This window comes from Nipponia nippon, unplaced genomic scaffold (assembly GCF_047370975.1).
Source record: "Nipponia nippon isolate SJK-2023a ecotype South Korea unplaced genomic scaffold, ASM4737097v1 scaffold_3, whole genome shotgun sequence".
NCBI lineage: Eukaryota > Metazoa > Chordata > Aves > Pelecaniformes > Threskiornithidae > Nipponia > Nipponia nippon.
In genome coordinates, this window is record NW_028262347.1 from 83052056 (window position 1) to 83056997 (window position 4942).

The following is a 4942-nucleotide window of genomic DNA, read 5'->3' on the forward strand; positions in this document are numbered from 1 at the left end:
ACATCTGCTTCTACTGTTTCTCACATTCAAGAATGCATGCTATGAGGCTGTGCCCACAAGGTCTACAATATGGCAAACTAAGCAGGTTTTTCTCTTCAAGTCCATCATAATAGATTGAAGTGTCCAACTTTCAGAATAATTTCAGTTCAGTATCTTCCCAATCACAAGGGGGAAGGAAGAAACTGTTGCTTTTCAGTTACCTCCCAGTTCCCTTGGGTCTTTGCAGTCCTCCACCAGAGCAAACAAAATTCAAATTTTATAATCCTATTGCAAGCCATTGCAACCCACTTGTCTGATGATAAAAGCTTGAGTTTGTCACAGCAGGGCTGGGCCAAGCTGGGCCTCCCTCAAAGTCTGCCAGTTAGCAGTCTCTGAATCATGGCTGCTAAAAACTGTATTGCTTATCCGGAAATGCTACTCTGATTTTTTTATGCAGATCAATCTCTATTCAAAGCAAATAGCTTGATTTGGTGACTCATTTTCTCTAGATAATCATATGTTTTCATGTTTATCACACAATCACCAGCTTCCTTACTGTACATGAACATAAACTTATTTGAATTTCAAGCACCAGGAAACTGACAAATTACAAAACTAGTAGCTTACCTTTTGTCCAACATTACCAGACAAATAATGACAATGAACACTCATATTGCCTTTACTTCCTTAAACTTCTATCTGTAGCTGCCAGCACAAGGCAAATGAACTCTTGTTTCCTCATTCCAGAGAGCCCTGACTTCTTTTGCACTCCCTTTGTAGACTTTAAAGACTATCCAACAAGCAGCAGTGAAAATCATTTTAATGTTTTAAGAACCGATACTTTCATTCCAAAACACGCTATTGTTTTGGAAGAACAACGTTAAATTAAGGCTATTACATGTTCGTCTACACACACAAGCAGTACCCATCACGAACACAGTTTCAAGGCAGATTTAAGGTATATAAGGGAGATACCTTGAAGTGTACTGTAGAAGAGCAAGTAACAGCATATTTGCCCACGTGAAGTAGGAGATAATTCTTCCCTTGAGGGCAGAGATACAAGCTATCTCAGTGTAGTGCAAGATCTCGCAACCAGGCAGCTACCCCAGAACTCACATACTGAAATTTCCTATCTTTGCTTATCCCACAGCAGTACGTGTGTGTGCCATCATCATCTTGTTCTCAGGGCTTTTTCCTTACAAGCTCAAAGGCATACTTTTAATTGGGGGGTGTTAACCACAGACATTTAATAAACAGTGATTACTTGAGTTTTCATCTGTTCTGCAGGTTCTTCTAAAAGGAACTCACACCTTCAGGGAGAAAATCGACCCTCATGATGCTTTTCTAAGTTATAACCAGAAGAAATTTTTTCCTTCCCAGAGAGCAACAAGCCCTGTCACAATGTGACATGGGTAGCAAACTGTGAATCTGATTAAGTGTGTAATTATACAGCAGATTGCAAGCATAGTATGCTACTACTTAAATCAACTGACTTGCATGCCAGAAGCATGGCAGTCCCAGAAATACGGCACTCAATACAGACTGAGCTGAACACATTAGGGATCATTTCCAGTGGGGGTGAAGAATGAGCCAGGCTCACTTCACCCAGGCTAATGGCACCAAAAAAAAAAATGGCACAAAAAAGACAGCAGCCACACAGAAATTCAAAGTCTAAAGGAGACACGGAAGAAAACTTGGGCAATCCTGTGGTGTGACAGATATCACGTGGAGTTTCCTTGCATCATAGATTTGTACATATTTGTCTCAGTCTTTTTTGGATGTGACTTTCAGTGTAGAGCTCTAATGCTGCATCTCTTCCTTGAAATACAGTGAATTGACAATATCTTTGTCTGTGTAAGACAAGTATTTCCCCTTTATCAAACTACTCTTCCCAAAGAAGTAGTAGTTTTGGGATGCGTGCCATTATACCGTGCAGTTCCTAGATTTGAATACTGACACTTGCATAAAAACACTTATAGTGAGAATTTCTGTTAAATAATCTACACAAAACTGACCTACATTTGCAAATCTCCTTTGAACCACTGTAACAGAAATACACAAGGCATTAAAAGCAAACAGCTATCATGATACTGAATTCAGAGCTCTGTGCGTCCACCACAGTAGGGCACAAGTAAACATGGTTTTGCCTCAAAGCTACTGCCATTATCGTTGTTGCTTTGGGCACTTAGCAACAGATGGCACATTTCTGGGGAATTTTGCAGGCAAACAGACACACTGTAAGGTACCATTTTGCCTTGTCTGGGAGGGGAGGTTGGGAGGACTAGGGACTGCAAGTAAATTCAGAGTGAACAGATGGAAAAACATGTTCTGAAGTAGAATCAGAGAATCTTTTAGATTGGAAAAGACCTTCAAGATCATCCAGTCCAACCGTTAACCTAGCACTGCCAAGTGCACTACTAAGCCATGTCCCTAAGCACCACATCTACCTATCTTTTAAATACCTCCAGGGATGGGGACTCAACCACTTCCCTGGGCAGCCTGTTCCAGTGCCTGACTACCCTTTTGGTGAAGAAGTTTTTCCTAATATCCAACCTGAACCTCCCCTGGCTCAACTTGAGTCCATTTCCTCTTGCCCTATTGCTTGTTACTTGGGAGAAGAGACTGACTCCCACCTCATTACACCCTCCTTTCAGGTAGTTGTAGAGAGCAATAAGGTCTCCCCTCAGCCTCCTTTTCTCCAGGCTAAACAACCCAGTTCCCTCAGCTTCTTCTCACAAGACTTGTTCTCTAGACCCTTCACCAACCTCGTTGCCCTTCTTTGGACACGCTCCAGCACCTCAATGTCCTTCTTGTAGTGAGGGGCCCAAAACTGAACACAGTTTTCAAAGTAACAGCGAGTCTCCCAGAAATCAGCAAAAGCAGCCGGAAATCTACTCTGAGTTTACAAACATGGCTGATGATAACTTTCCAGGCATGAGGGACAGGGTGTGACTGTGATCTACCCTATGTGATTGATGGACCCTCTCTCTCATTGGCAGTCTTCAGACTTGCACGGTTTACTGAGAGTTTCTGGGTGACTGACTGTGACCAGCTTTACCCTTTGGTTCTCTCAGTGTTGGCAATTAATTGTTAATCCAGTGGATGTCCTCACCTCAGCCGGATCTCTCAGCAGAAGGGAAAAGTCAGGCTCCCAATCTGCTAAAAATTTCAAAAAGTATGCATTCATAGGTTACGTAGCAGAAAAAAAAAAAAAGAAAAACACACTGGGCTGGAAGATGTGTGCAGAAAAACAGGTATATAGCAGTTTAAATAAGGTGAATAAAGCCCAGGAATATAAAATCAAACCAGAGAACAAAGTGAGCTGCTTGTCTTGTGTGGGAATGGAAAAATTGTGCTGTGACAGAGACATGCATAGTGGCAAATAGGTGAAACCAGCAGTAAATGATCTAACTTTCTGAAAATCATGATTTTTCTGCCAGACATTTCTGTACCTAATAATGTACTCTTGCTTTTGACATAAGGTGGATAAAATTTAAATAATAATTTGGTTAAAGGTTGCCCACTGGTCCTGATTGTGTTGTTCTCAGTGCAAGGAGAGGGCTATATCCCACTGATAACACATACACTTAATGCTTCAAAAAAAGCTAATTTCACAAAGATGGGAGAAAACAAGGAGGTAAATTTAGATCGGAAAATTCAAGCAAAAAAAAATGTGAATGAAAGCAATGTTTTTTTTTATTATGCACCACACATTATTTGGTCAGAAGTAAACAAATCCCCCAGTGACAGATTAAATGAGTGAGTCTGTTCTCTGATTTAGTTTCCCCTTAAAGAGACTGACAGTTAGTAGTCCCTTAAATAGTTCCTGTCTCCAGACTGTCTCTTCTCCTCATTCCACCAGACATTAGAGAAAAAAACGTTTTTACCTCTTCTAATTCTTCTTCCCAAGGTGGATTCCTGTTGCACATGCAGTAAAGCCAATCTTTCTTGAGCACAAAACCAAGGAGGAGAGCTTTACTGTTCTGCAGTGGCCAGTAGGGCCTACCTTCACAGTAGTATGTGCCTTGGTCATTTTGTTTATATTTGCTGTGAATTAAGCTGTCCCATTCCTTTGCAGCTGCACACGCATTAAAAACTCCTGCCTATTATGTTATTATTTATTACCTGTTTTCAGCATATGGCACTGCAGTACTCTCATGCTATTTTGCAGGAGCTGAGGTGATTTTCTGCATTTCTGAAAGTTCAGCTAATGACTGGTTTTCAGGTCAAGAAAAGATCCCACTCCTTATGCTGTGCTGCAGTCATAGCTGCCTTCTTGTGATACACCATGTCAGTAGAGTCCTACCTCTACTGCAGACTTGCTGAGGAATCATGCATCAGTTGCTTCATCATGCAGTGAATTTCCAAGTTCAGAAGTATCACTAGTGAGAGCAATGTATTACTACTGTAGCACAAAAAACATTGAGTTGTTACGTTTCATCAAGCATCACCAGAAAGCACTAGTCTGAAAACTGAGTTCTTCTCTTATGCTCATAATTTCTATTTTATGGCTACAAAATTATCCAAAAAGCAATGTTTGTGGAGAGGCTTCAGGAAATTAAAACAACTCATACTTGAGATAAATCAAAATATTTGAAGCATTTTGTTTCAGTGTTGACTCCTGTGTATAACCAGAGGCCATACATTAAGAACCAGAAAACCTAGGCTTTCTGGAACATTTTGATGTTTTCCCAAACTCTAAGTTCAAAACAAAATTGTCCAAATGTCCACTACATTTTGATTCTATTGAAGTGGCATACTGAGATGGAAAAATGGTTACATGAACACTTTTTATTCATCATCACCACTAGGCCACATTATCATTTTAGTTGTACTGGCAAAATTCCCACTGTCTTCATTCAGCACTTGCCAAAATACTAATCCTTTGACTTTGGTAAGACACAGTGTTGAAAATGCAGAAAACCACCAGAGCATGTGTTTCTCTTTCTTTGGTGTTTTTGGC